Source organism: Pseudorca crassidens, chromosome 17, assembly GCF_039906515.1.
Source record: "Pseudorca crassidens isolate mPseCra1 chromosome 17, mPseCra1.hap1, whole genome shotgun sequence".
NCBI classification, from domain to species: domain Eukaryota; kingdom Metazoa; phylum Chordata; class Mammalia; order Artiodactyla; family Delphinidae; genus Pseudorca; species Pseudorca crassidens.
Genome location: NC_090312.1, coordinates 36600429 through 36615549, shown reverse-complemented (window position 1 = coordinate 36615549; position 15121 = coordinate 36600429). Strand labels below are relative to the sequence as shown.

At 41.6% G+C, this 15121-nt stretch overlaps 1 long non-coding RNA gene across 1 annotated transcript; it reads left to right on the top strand.

Moving 5' to 3' along the window:
* Nucleotides 1-1666: 1666 nt before the first annotated feature.
* Nucleotides 1667-14813, top strand: LOC137210526 (uncharacterized). The gene is made up of 3 exons (XR_010936599.1): nucleotides 1667-2046; nucleotides 6864-6960; nucleotides 14598-14813. It is a non-coding gene; the product is annotated as an uncharacterized lncRNA (long non-coding RNA).
* The last annotated feature ends 308 nt before the right edge of the window (nucleotides 14814-15121 follow it).

Here is a 15121-nt window from a genome sequence, read left to right as displayed (position 1 = left end):
TGAAGATAAGCTTTGCTAAATTTTTTGCCCCTACACTTTACACACTGCCACCAGCTCCTTGTCTGGTCTCTTTCCCAGGGATGCTGTTCACTCTGTCCTAGTCTGAAGGGAGAATCTGGAGCAATGACATTTCTCCCTCTATCACGAATGAGACTTATGCTGGTCAAGATCTCACACAACTTAGGATTTATAGAGTTAGGGGAAAAGAAGAAATGCTCCCGAGGATAAGAAAACAGAGGGACCTCTGATTCCACAGAAACAACCATTACACTAAATTCCAAAACAACCTCATCTGTTGCCAACTGGCAATCATTCCTTTCCATTTTCATAGTAAGAAACTGCATGAATATATTTTTTAAAGGTAGGTGTGAGTGAAAGCAGGTTTGGTTTCCATTTTTTTCCTTTGGTTGGTAATAAGCTATGAATGCTTTCTTTAAGAATATTTGTAAACGTGCCCAGAGGTTAGTGAAAACTAAGAACATTTGATACAGCAAATAATACCAGCTTTGTGTTCTCCTGGAAGTTCCCCAAGTTTGGATCCTAAGCTAGAATCATTTGCTCCAATATCTTAAAAGACTACCTAAAATAAAAGGTAGAGAAACTTGGTATAACCTGGGAAAGTAATGTTTACAAACAAATCAAAGAACTTCTCAATGTTCTGTAGATAAGCGGAAATTTAGGGGGAAAAATATCACATTCAGAAAAAAAATCTCTGAGCAGCTAAAAGAGTTGTGACAAACCCCAAGCACTTACGCATCCCTAGCTAAGAGGGAGCCCCCCCCCCATCATTCTTCAGGGCTTATTGGCTCTTAGTTTGCACACATTCCTACAAGACATGGTGTCTGATGTTCATGGACAATTTGAAAAAGGATGATTGATGCAAGCAGGGCTCACATAACAGAAGTGACAGCTAGGAGTGACAGCTAGAGAAGAGAAAAAAAACTATTACGTGAAAGCATAATTTAAGAATTAGTAGCCGTATTACTCATCCATAAAAAGAAACGAAACTGAGTTATTTGTAGTGAGGTGGATGGACCTAGAGTCTGCCATACAGAGTGAAGTAAGTCAGAAAGAGAAAAACAAATACCGTACGCTAACACATATATATATATAGAATCTTAAAAAAAAATGGTTCTGAAGAACCTAGGGGCAGGACAGGAATAGAGATACAGACATAGAGAATGGACTTGAGGACACGGGGAGGGGGAAGGGTAAGCTGGGACGAAGTGAGAGAATGGCATGGACATATATACGCTACCAAATGTAAAATAGGTAGCTAGTGGGAAGCAGCTGCATAGCACAGGGAGATCAGCTCGGTGCTTTGTGACCACCTAGAGGGGTGGGATAGGAGGGTGGGAGGGAGACACAAGAGGGAGGGGATATGGGGATATATGTATATGTATAGCTGATTCACTGTGTTATACAGCAGCAACTAACGTAACAAGTAAAGCAATTATACTCCAATAAAGATGTTAAAAAAAGAATTACTAGCCATAAGCATCAGCATGATTCATTAAGAAAAAGTTAGATCATGTTCAGCATCCTCCGTACGTAATCCCTTTCAGGTTTTCTGTCAAAAGATGGTTACAAGGGGGAGCTGCAAGCATGTGAAACATTCCCTTAGGTGGACCGTGACCTCATTCAACAAGGAAGGCTTCCCCGGGCTTACTTAACATCCTTCCGGACTCCTGCTGATGAAGGGCGAGACGATGGCGTCCTGCCTGACTCACTGGCTCTTTACAGGCAGCCGCTGGCTTCTCAGGCCGCTTCCCCTCCAGTAAAAAGGGGCAAGAAGCTCACGAGTACTTGGTAGGGAGCCCGGGAGACCTTTGATGGCAGGCTCTAAAGCAAGGCCCGCTTCACAAGAGGGCAATTACGCTTTAGGCTAATTGGTGCAGAGACGCTGTAAAAGCATCTTTTTGGAACACAAACAAAATAGCACGAGGGTGTTGGTGTTTGGCAGCAACGCTACAACGCTTAGAGACACAGGGGAAGCCCACGTGAAGTCTGGAGATGGGCCAGCCCTCCGCACCAGTCCCGGGCCAGGTAGGACCACGGAGGGGGCGGCCTCCGGTTGACCCCTTGCTAGCTTCTTTGTCCGTCGTCAACCTTCCCACCCCCCGCTAGCCCCCCAGCACAGCCCAAGCAGCCTGCCAGACACCCTGAGGGGCAAGTGTCTTAGAGGCAGTGAAGCGATCCGAGAAAGAGCCGGGTGACGGCCAATTTCCTCTGCGCCCCGTCCCTGCCGCCCATCCCCCGCCCACCCTTCCTTCTCCTTCCGAGGCCGCGGCATCTTCTGGGGCCTCGTGTGCGACACTGGAGATGCCCGCGTGAGGGTGGGAGGGGCCATTTTAAAATACGAGGGAGGTTTTTCTCTCCAGTTTCCTGGCTCCAGGCTGTGAAGCCACCTGCCACGTGTGGCCACTGTGCACTTGAAGTGTGGCTAGTGCAAACGGGTGTGCCGTGAGTGTAAAATATACACGGAAATTCAAAGAGTGCAAAAAAAGGGAAATTATCTCATTAATAACTCTTTTTAATGCTGATGGCGTATTGCCATGATAATGATTTGTATATATTGCGTTAAGTAAAATATAGTAAAAATTTCACCTGTTCTTTTTATATTTTTTAATGAGGCTACTAGAAAATTGAAAATTATCCATGTATGTGGCTTGCCTCTGTGGCTCAGATGAACTTTGTACTGGCTGGGGCTGCTCAGCCTGGCCATCCTTGGGAAGGCAGGGGCTCAGAGGGAAAGAGGTCTTTCATAGCCTTCCAGCTTCAATAATCTGGGCCGATTGGGGAAAGGCAGCACTCTCGCAAAGACAGATCCTGGAGAATCTTTGGCAATGACATAGGGCAAGGCTCCCCAACCCCCCCTCCCAGCCTTCTCAGATCTGGTGAGGACTCCTCAGCTTGGAGGGAAGGAGGTGAGAAGGTTGGCGGGGAAGTGAGGGGAGCTTAGGTTCTGGTGTGTCCCAGAGAAAGGGGAAAGAGACCAGCCCACGGCAAATATATGTTTGTTGAACATCTGGTCTGTGTGCCTAAGATACTGTTCTAAGGTGCTGGGTTCCTACAGAGAAAAGCAGCCAGAGTCCCTGTCTCCACAGTGTGTGAGACAGAGACTCAATGGGAACAAATAACTAAGAAAACGACAGGTATTGCTAAGTGCTACAAAGACTCTCTGATGGGTTTGCGGGCCTGGAGAGCACGGTACTAACTGGGTCCTAGTCTCCTGCCCTTTCTGTTAAGTGAACTTTATAAGAATGCCTGGTCTTAGTCATTTTAGCTCTTTACAATCCTTTTTAAAAATAGTGTTTTTGGTTTTCTTTGTTTTTTTTAAAGCAGTTTTAGGTTCACAGCAAAAATGAAAGGAAGGTACAGACATTTCCCATATACTCCCTCCCCCGCCCCCATGCACAGCCTCCCCCATTACCGACATCCCCCACTAGAGTGGCACATTTGTTACAACTGATGAACCTACAGTGACACGTCATAATCACCCAAAGTCCGTAGTTTACCTTAGGGTTCATTCTTTTTCTTTTTCTTTTTTTTTAATTTTTATTGGAGTATAGTTGATTTGCAATGCTGTGTTAGTTTCAGATGTACAGCAAAGTGAATCAGTTATACATATATATATATATATATCCACTTTTTTTTAGATTGCTTTCCCATATAGACCATTACAGAGTATTGAGTAGATTTCCCTGTGCTATACAGTAGGTCCTTATTACTTATCTATTTTGTATATAGTAGTGTGTATATGTCAATCCCAGTCTCTCAATTTATCCCTCCTCCCCTTACCCCCTGGTAACCATAAGTTTGTTTTCTACATCTGTGACTCCACTTCTGTTTAGTAAATAAGTTCATTTGTACCCTTTTTTTAGATTCCACATGTAAGCGATATCATATATTTGTCTTTCTCTGTCTGACTTACTTCACTCAGTATGACAATCTCTAGGTCCATCCATGTTGCTGCAGATGGAGGGTTCATTCTTGGTGTTGAGCATTCTATGAGCTTGGACAAATGTATCAAGACACGTATCCACCACTACATAGAATAATCTTACTGTCTGAAAAAATCCTCTGCTTTTAATTTTAATGAAATCCAGCTTATCAATTATTTATTTCATGAATTGTGCCTTTGGTGCTGTATCTGAAAAAGACATCACCATACCCCAAATCATCTAGGTTTTCTCTTATGTTACCTTCTAGGAGTTTTACAGTTTTACCCTTTACAATGAGGTCTATGATCCAATTTTTGTGAAGGGTGTAAGGTCTGTGTCTAGATTCACTTTTTTGCATGTGGATGTCCAATTGTTCCGCACCATTTGTTGAAAAAAACATTTATTTTTTTTAATGTTCATTTGTTTCATTGATTTGTAAATTTATTTCATTTATTTATATTTTTCAGCTTGTGCCTCTGAATGTAATTTCTCCTTGGAGGTTTTTGCCACTGTGCCCAACCCAGGGCGTCTACTCTCCGAGCTTTAACCAACATTTAGGTTTTCTTGCTATAATTAAAGTGAAAAATGTGTTGTTTAATCTGCCTCGCAGAGAAGCAGGAGGCCTGCTGGTATTCTTAAAATGTTTTGTAATAATCTATTTAGCTTGATATTAGAATTTTCCCTTGTGTTTATAATTTAAATTTTTCCCCCTGAACTTTATTTCAGTATGTCTGATTGTATCTGCTATACGATGCTACTTAATTTCTCAGTCTTTCTTTGTGTTTTGAACTAATACATGTTTAACTACTGTACAGTTATTATCCATCCCTCCAACTGATAGTAAACTGCCCTGTGTCCCCAGACCTCCTACATCAGAGCTGGCAGGGGCTAAGCTTTGGTCTCTCTCTCATGTGCGAGTAACAGGCCTTTAGGGCTTCCTCAGTGGGAAGTGGGGCCTGTCCCCCACCAGGATGCACACAACTGGCATATCCCTAAAAATAGGAAGAGGTTAAAATGCTTGGCCCCAGTCCCTCAGCTGCCAAAGCTTGACTGTCCCCTATAGTTAAGCAAACCCTAAAGAGATATATAACTTAGTACCTTTATGACAGGAGAGTGAGGGACAGATGTGTGATCTGTGGCCTTTTCCATCTCTAGCTTCTACCTCTGCAGAAGTAGAAAATGTACCATCTGGAGTGTGTAACTAATTGGGTTTTTGTTTGTTTGCTTGTTTTTATTTTTCAATTAATTTTTATTGGAGTAGAGTTGATTTACCACGTTGTGTTAGTTTCTGCTGTACAGCAAAGTGAATCAGTTATAAATATACATACATCCACTCTTTTTTAGATTGTTTTTCCATATAGGTCATTACAGAGTATTGAGTAGAGTTCCCTGTGCTATACAGCAGGTCCTTATTAGTTATCTGTTTTATATATAGTAGTGTGTATATGTCAATCGCAATCTCCCAGTTTATCCCTCCCCTCCCCTTTCCCCCTTGGTCACCTTAAGTTTGTTTGTTCTGTATCTGTGACTCTATTTCTGTTGTGTAAATAGGTTCGTTTGTACCATTTCTTTAGATTCCACATATAAGTGATATCATATGATATTTGCCTTTCTCTGTCTGACTTACTTCACTCAGTATGACAATCTCTAGGTCCATCCATGTCACTGCAAATGGCATTATTTCGTTCTTTTTTATGGCTGAGTAAGATTCCATTGTATATATGTACCACCTCTTCTTTATCCATTCCTCAGTCAATGGGCATGTAGGTTGCTTCCATGTCCTGGATATTGTGCTGCGATGAACATTGGGGTACATGTATCTTTTCAAATTATGTGTTCTTTTTCCAGATATGTGTCCAGGAGTGGCATTGCTGGCTCATATGGCAGCTCTATTTTTAATTTCTTAAGGCACCTCTATACTGTTGTCCATAGTGGCCGTACCAATTTACATTCCCACCAACAGTATAGGAGGGTTCCCTTTTCTCCACACTCTCTCCAGCATTTATTGTTTGTAGATTTTTTTAATTAATTAATTTATTTATTTTTGGCTGCGTTGGGTCTTCGTTGCTATGTGCTGGCTTTCTCTAGTTGCAGCAAGTGGGGTTACTCTTCGTTGTGGTGCGCGGGCTTATTGTGGTGGCTTCTCTTGTTACGGAGCATGAGCTCTAGGCGTGTGGGCTTCAGTAGTTGTGGCACACAGGTTCAGTAGTTGTGGCACACAGGTTCAGTAGTTGTGGCTCGCAGGCCCTAGAGCACAGGCTCAGTAGCTGTGCCACGCAGGCTTAATAGCTCCGTGGCATGTGGGATGTTCTCAGACCAGGGATTGAACCCGTGTCCCCTGCATTGGCAGGCAGATTCTTAACCACTGCGCCACCAGGGAAGTCCTGTTTGTAGATTTTTTGATGATGGCCATTCTGACCTGTGTGAGATGATACCTCACTGTAGTTTTGATTTGCATTTCTCTAATAATTAGTGATGTTGAGCATCCTTTCATGTACCCCTTGGCCATCTGTATGTCTTCTTTGGAGAAATGTCTATTTAGGTCTTGCACCCATTTTTTGTAACTAACTGTTTTATAGGAAAGATCTGTAAGTGGCACACATAACTTCTGCTCACAGGCTCCTGGGAGGAACTTAGCTGCAAGGCAGACTAAGAACTGTAGTCTTTGCCTGGGCAGCCGTGTACTCAGCTAAACCCTGTTATTGTGGAAAGAAGGGGAGACTGGATAGAAGGACAACCAGCAGTCAGACACAGGTATCAAGGCCCATTCCCAAGTAGAACTAAAATCTCAAATTCCAGGAACCAGGAACCCAAGATGATAGCTGGGAGTCAGACGACAAATTCTCTGAACGTCTGCTGCTGTCTCCACCATCTTGTCTAGTGTCATCTTTTTTTTTTTCTCTCTCTTTTTTTTCCTAGTGTCATCTTAAAGGCATTGTGTGGCCTCTGACACCATGACTGCTGGAGGATTATTTTCAGGAGTCCACGGGGCCAACAAACATGTTACCCACTCAAGGTATTTTGAGGATTTAAATTCTTTGGCATTATCTTAGGCTTTCTGGCACACTTGATGAATTTTAGCTGGTCTTCCTATGCCTACAGTGACCTTAGTTTTAGAAAAACAAAGGACATGACACATAGTCTGACAATGGAACAGGATACCTAAAATTTGGACGGTCCTGGAGAAACTAGCACATATGGTCACCCTGCCCACGCTCACGTCTTGCGCTACTCCTGTAACAATCCACTGAAGGGGCCTTGGGGAATCATCTCCTTTCCCAATAGAGTTGTCACCCACATAGCTCCAAGCTCCTTCTTGGCAAAACATTTTTGTGCAAAAACATGTGGCATGAAAGCATGGAAGAGACAATAGTTGCCTAAAATAGATTGCTTTCCAGTTAAAATGCTTACAAGTCAGTATAGAATCCATCCCTTGCAATACAAGAGAAAAGGAAAGATTTTGCAGCCATGTCTCCACTATAGTCACTAAACAATGCTGTCTGGAAAAAGACAAAGTCACAAGCATTCAGCAATAGAGAGCAGAGACCCAGACGATTAACCGAAGATAAATTCTTATCACTGGGCTGGTCACAGTAAGATGTTCAAAGGTGGTAAAAATATTAATCAAATCTTCATTGTTCTCAGCAAAGAAATCCAGACTCCTTAGCCTGGCATTCAAGGATCTTCAAAAATTAAGGTCCTATTCTCATTTAAGGAACATAGATGCAAAAATACTTAAAAAAAAAGAAAAAAAAATTTTAAAGTAATTTTTTACTTAAGCACTATGACCCTTTGGTCATATTTTATGACCAAAGTTCAATTTTAGGGATGCAAAAGTGGTTCAACATCAGGAACTCTATTAATATAATGCAGTACATTAATAGATTAAAGGAGGAAAATCATTTGAGTATCTCAGAGATGTCAAAAAACTTTTCATTAAATTCGATACCTATTGCTATTAAAAACTCTCAGTAAGGAGTTCAGTGGTTAGGACTCTGCACTTCCACTGCAGGGGATGCAGGTTCTATCCCTGGTTGGGGAATTAAGATCCCACATGCTGTGCGGTGTGGCCTAAATAAATAAATACTTAAAAACAAAAAACCTCTCAGTACATGGAGTAGATGGAAACTTAGCTACTGGGACCACACAACAAATAAGATACTTAGGGTTGCAAAAGTAGTATTCCCACAAAGCCAGAAAAATGATGGTATTATTTTCTACCTCTGCTACTATTCACTGGAATCTACTAAAAATCTTACTAAATCAATAAAATTAGTACATGAAAAGTAGTATAAAGACTGAAAGGAAATTATCACAATAAGTGAAGTACGCCAAAGGCAAATATCATATTACATTGCTTATAGGTGGAATCTTAAAAAAAAATTGCAAATGAGCTTGTTTCCAAAACAGAAGAGACTCACACACGTCAATAACAAACTTATGGGACTTCCCTAGTGGCACAGTGGTTAAGAATCCGCCTGCCAATACAGGGGACAGGGTTTGATCCCTGGTCCAGGAAGATTCCACATGCCGCAGAGCAACTAAGTCCGCGCGCCACACCTGCTGAAACCCACGTGCCTAGAGCCCGTGCTCCGCAGCAAGAGAAGCCACCGCAATGAGAAGCCTGCGCACCGCAACGAAGAGTAGCCCCCACTGGCCGCAACTAGAGAAAGCCCACGCGCAGCAACGAAGACCCAACGCAGCCAAAAATAAAAATAAATAAATAACTTTATTAAAAAGTAAATAAATAACAAACTTATGGTTACCAAAGGGAAAGGGGGGGCAGGGGAGGGATAAATTAGGAGTTGGTATTAACATATACACACTACTATATATAAAATAGATAACCAACAAGGACCTCCTGTATAGTACAGGGAAGTATACTCAATATTTTGTAATAACCTGTAAGGGAAATCTGAAAAAGAATATATATATATATTTTTTTCACGTATGTGCGTATAAATGAATCGCTGTGCTGTACACGTGAAACTAACGTGATATTAGAAGTCAACTATACTTCAATTTAAAAAAAACCTGAAAAGGAGGATTCAACTGTCAGTATTTGTAAACAATATCACTGTCTATATAGAAAATGCAAGATAGTCAAATGAGATATTATGAGACTAATAAGGATACAAAAGCAACACACCAGTGTTCTATTTATTATTGCCATACACACAAAAATACTAAAATACTTAGGCAAAAATATTATCAGAAATATGTAAAATATGAATAAAATCGTAAAAGTTTACTGAAGGACATACAAAAAGACCAAAAGAATGGAAAGGCATTCTAGCTGCTGAATGAGATTTGTTATTGTATAGATGTCAAGTTTCCCTCAGATTAATCTATAAACTCAATTCAATTCTAATGGAAATGTTAATTGAATTTTTTGGGCAGAACTTGATAAACTTACTTTAAAGTTCATGTGTCTGGGCTATTTCTAGAAGGGCAATAAGAAACGGGTAATAGCAGTTCCTTCTTGACAGAGAATTGAATGATGGGATGTAGTGGAGAGACACTTACCTGCTGTTTACCCTCCTGTGTCTTTTGTAATATACACCCTCCTGTGTATATTCCCTAAACAACAAATGATATAAAACGAAAATACAGGCCTTGTGTGAGGAAAATCTTTTGTTTTTGGGGGTTTTTTTGGCTACACCATGAGGCTTGCAGGTCTTATTTCCCCAACTAGGGATTAAACTCAGGCCACAGTAGTGAAAGCGCCAAGTCCTAACCACTGGAGTGCTACTTTTTGAAAAGAAGATTTTTTTTGAAAAAAAAAGTGTAATGATATCAAATAGGAAAATATACAGTAAATGAAGCCATCATGAAAGGCTTTGGTATTGAGGCAGAAATCGTTGAACACATCAGTGGAGCAGAATAGAGAGTTAAAACAGAGTCATGTGTATACCGCAATTCACTTTATGTTAAAGGTGCCATTGTAAATCAGTGGATAAAAGAATGGACTAGTAAATAAATATTGAGCCTCTCAGTTCCTTCTCTGTAACTGGGGACAGTGACTTCCTAGGATTCTCGGGAGGATTCATTGAAATGATGTGTGTAAGTGTTACGCAAAGTGCCTGTTTAATAAATGCTACTAGTAGTGGTAATAATAGTAATAGTGTGATTACAACAGTTAATAAATGATAGAATAGTTTAAAAACTTAACCATGGGATATATATTAATTATATTTGTAATTCTAGGCTGTTAGAAGCCAGTAAGGAGCCCAGAATATTTAAAGTGGACTTGCAGTTCTACAGTGATTTTGGTTTTTTTAAGGCATTTTTCAGTATGTCATCTCATTTAATCCTCTCAGCGCCTGAGCAACAGCTTTTGGGTTTTGCTGTTGTTGTTTTTGTTGTTGTTGTTGTTATCCCTCAAAGTATTATAAACAGGGCATGGGCGACAGACACCCAGGTGTAGCAGTACATAGATTTAAAAGAGGGCTTTGTAAATCCCTTTACCAGTTTTGCTTAAAGACTTTCCCATGAGGTCTCTGAAGCTGCTTTTTTAAAGGTGGAGATGGGGTGGAGAAGGGGCTCAGGTTGTTGTCATTTTGAGCAGTGTTTGGGCTTCCTCCATAAGAAAGCAAGGTGACCAGGGCTGGGTGGAGACAGGGGTGGGTGTAGGTGTTGACGGCAGAAACAGTGGGGCAGCAGCGCCAAGCCAGCCCTCTCTCAGCAAGGTTCTGATGGACGTATTAGCACGTGGGACCAGGGAAGGACACTTTTGAATCATCACCTTCCCCTATTCTTTGCTTTTCCCTCTGGACACGGTTTCTTTGTCAGTGTCTCTAGGAATGTATGAAGAGGAGAAAACAGGTATCTTCACGCCTGTCTTGACCTTTCTCCTGGTGTAGGATGGAGTCCACTGCATACCTCTGCCTTGCTTCTAGATGCCAAGTGTCAGCTTCCCCAGAGCCTACCTCCCACTTCCTTAGCCTTCTCACCCATGGTCAACCCACATAGACGGGCCCTATCAGACCCTGGCATCCCTCCTGCCTCTCCTCAGAATAGGGTGCAAGCTCGAAAAGGCTTTCTGGCCACATGGATTCTAGGGCCCAAGGAATTCTGTGCCCTGGAGGATTTCCACCGTGCTCTGTGGATCTGAAAGCCGTCGGCTACGCTCAGTTTACAGTGGAGTAGGGGGTAACAAAATGAGTTAAAAAATAATTACCCTGGCATCTTTTCTTCCACTAAATGACATTCTCAACTCTCAGCAGAGAGTTGAACTAAACCCAAAGTAGGAAACTGGTATTTTAATTTGAATTGAAACTGAACTCAAATAACAATATTATTCTCTCTTTGAAGTTTGAACTGGATCTGACCTGGACAAAATCCAAAAAATTTCTTACCCTATTTCTTCTCTCCAAAAACAACCCACAAGACTAACCTAGATCTTTCTCAGCTCTGAACCTGCTTCATGTTTTGCTATATTTTTCCAACTGAGTAGAGTAATATGTTAAATAATTTTTTTTAAAAAAACCATTTTATTATCATGATAGAGGCATGACCTTCTAAATACAGAGTATATCTTTGCTTTTGAGAGAATATTAAAATGAGTTGGTAAGCTTCAAAAGTTTTTTTTTAATTAGAAAAATTTTGAAAATCAATATGAAATTTGATTTGAAGTTCCATACTGTATTTCCAGTTTTTGTGTTTCTTTTTTCAAATGATGGATTCAAGTAGCTAAACAGAAACAAACTTGGTGACCATTATATTGCCCTATTTTTGTCACTAGGTCTTTAAGGAAGAATTTCAGTAGGAGAGGGTAAGGTGGTAGTAAATGCAGATTCCCTGAGTCAGTGGTGATATCTCCTCAAGACATGGCTTAGCATCCTGAACACAGCTGGAGCTCAGTACCTATTTGTTGAGTGAATGAATCGAGAGAGAGGCTGCTCAGCCTTCTGCTATTCCGGGACATATTTGTCTCTGTTGCTCTGTAGACCTTTGGTCTTGATTTCAGGTGTCCTCTCAGTTCAGCCCTTCTAGTCTTCTAGGCTTGTCTCTCTCTGTCTCTCTGTTTCTCTCTCTCTCTCTCTCTCTCAGCACTGCAACCATCTGTCTCATTTCCTGTGAATATCTATGTAATTCATTTTCTTCCTGACTTATTTTATTTTTTAAATTATTTATTTGGTTGCATCGGGTCTTAGTTGTGGCAGGCGGGCTCCTTAGTTGCGGCATGCAAACTCTTAGTTGCGACATGCATGTGGGATCTAGTTCCCTGACCAGGGATCAAATCCAGGCCCCGTGCGTTGGGAGCGCAGAATCTTTTTTTTTTTTTTTTAATTTATATTTTTGGCTGCGCTGGGTCTTTGTTGCTGCGCATGGGCTTTTCTCTATTTGTGGCAAGCAGGGGCTACACTTCGTTGCGGTGCGTGGGCTTCTCATTGGGTAGCTTCTCTTGTTGCAGAGCACGGGCTCTAGGCACATGGGCTTCAGTAGTTGTGGCATGCAGGCTCAGTAGTTGTGGCACACGGGCTTAGTTGCTCTGCAGTATGTGAGATCTTCCCGGACCAGGGCTCGAACCCATGTCCCCTGCATTGGCAGGCAGATTCTTAACCACTGCGCCACCAGGGAAGCCCGGGAGCGTGGAGTCTTAACCACTGCTCCACCAGGGAAGTCCCCTTCCTGACTTTTAATTCATTATAGGTATGTGTGTGTGTTTATGTGATTTTTCTGAACATTTGATCTCTAATATGATCTATCTCTCTGAAGAACTATTTATTAGAAGCTTTAATTTTATTTTCTTCCTAGATGGAAATGTGTACTTTTAAAAACATGCACAAGAATAAAGAGGGACTATGTTGATTGAAGACATTTATTTCTTTTTTCTTTAGACACCCAAACATAGGCTAGCCCTTATGCTTTGGCTCAAAATTTGCAAATTTTTTCCTTTTCTTTCTTCCATATTTGTCTTTTACCTAAGTAAAAGCACTAGTACCTTCCCTTGGGCACGGCTAATTGGGGCGTTTTTCCCAAATTGTACGTGGTAGCTCTGAAGAGCAGTGAACAGGAAGAGAAGTGATTGTCCCTCCTCTCCTCACACACATCTCTGAAGGATGCTCTTTCTGACATTGCCTCCCGTTTCTCCTGTACTCCCTCCTGCAGTACTTTCTCTATTGCTGTTTCTACTATTTCCAGTCTCAATTCTAATGACCAGTGCTGCATTAAAACTCACTCCAGTGAGAGCCTACCTGCACATCCCTAGGGAAAGCCCAGGTGAGTAAATACACATGGGGGCATCACTTGCGCAGCCTCCGTGTCTCCATCTATTTCCCATGCAGACACTGCCCCCATCCATGGCACGCAGGTTTGGTGGGGCTGTCCCTCAAGGTGCCCCACTCCCAACCAAACTAAACAAATGGGGTCTCTTGTCCTGTGGAAATTAGATCTTGGGCCTCATGACACAAGGACCCAAAATGGCAACACAGTTTCATCCCCAAGGACAGGGTTGCTCATTACTTCCTGCTTCCTGGATTCTGGAGCTGCCCTAGTTCTGCCCCTGCTGAGGGCTTTTCCTCATTCTCTGGGCTACTCATAGTCTTTCAACACTCTTCTTTGTGTCTTCAGTTACCCAGAGTTCCTTTCTGTTGTTTGCAACCCAAGAGTCCTGAGTGATACAAGTGTTTGCAATTATTTGAGAACTTCCTCTATTTCTTCCTTGTGATTTATCTAAGACTCTTTTCTGCTGCCACACAGATCAGTGTGGATCCTTAAGCCTTGGCTACCAGGTTATTGGTCTCTTAGGCTACCTTCTCCAGCCCTCTCCAGGTACCTGAGTATCCACCTTTGCTTCCCTGGATCACCATTGCCTTTGGAAAATGTGGAACTATCCTGTTTACATGAAAATCAGCTATCACTTTGGGATGACAGGGTACATTTCACTGCCATTTGGAAACCAGGTGGAGCTCTACCCCTACTCATTTACTTAAAGAGAAACCAGCTACCTAGAGAGTATCATACTAAGTGAAGTTAAGTTAGACAGAGAAAGACGTATGATATCACTTATATGTGTAATCTAAAGAAATGGTACAAATGAACTTATGTATAAGACAGAAAAAGACTCACAGGCATAGAAAACAAACTTATGGTTACCAAAGGAGAAAGAGGGGGAGGGATAAATTAGGAATTTGGGATTAACATACACACACTACTATATATAAAATAGATAAACAACAAGGACCTACTGTGTAGCACAGGGAACTCTACTCAATATCTTGTAATAACCTATAATGGAAAAGAATATGAAAAAGTATATATATATATGTGTGTGTGTATATATATGTGTGTACATATGTGTATATGTGTGTATGTATGTGTATATGTGTGTATGTGTACATATGTGTGTGTGGGGTGTGTATATATGTATGTGTATATATATGTGTGTGTATGGGTATATATGGGTGTGTATATATGTATACATGTGTGTATACATGTGTGTATATATGTGGGTATGTGTATATATGTGTGTGTATACACACACACACACACACACACACACACACACACATATATATATATATGTAATGGAGCAGGACCCTATGGGGCCTTCCTGGGACAGACCTTCCCCCATCCCCTCTGCTTTAGCTCCTCTCTGAAGTACCTAGATAATAGTATTTGATGCAAACTTCCTGAGTTGTTTTGCAGATGTGAGTCACGCCCCCCCCCACTCCTACCAAATGGAAGAACTACTTGATGACCATGAGCAAACAGCTCCAGGCCTCCTGGAGCCTAAGGACTGATAAGGTTAACCCCTGTGACACCACCCTGCTGCCTCACCATCAGCCAATCAGAGAATTGTGTGCAAGCTGATCACGCACCCTACCACCCCCACCCACCTGGCCTTTAAAAATGCTTTGCCGAAACCCTTCGGAGAGCTTGAGGCTTTTCAGGGCATGAGCACCTCTTCTCCTTGCATGGCCTTGCAATAAACCTTTAAAACCAATAAACCTTTCTCTGCTCCAAACTCCGCCGTTGCAGTTTGTTTGGCCTCACCGTGCATCTGGCACACGAAATTGCATTAACATATGTATATGTATGTATGTATAACTGAATCACTTATGCTGTACACCTGAAACACTGTAAATCAACTATACTTCAATTAAAAAAATTAAAAATAAAAACAGAAACCAGAAAAGCCAGAATGAAATCAGCCTACTGGACTCCCTCTC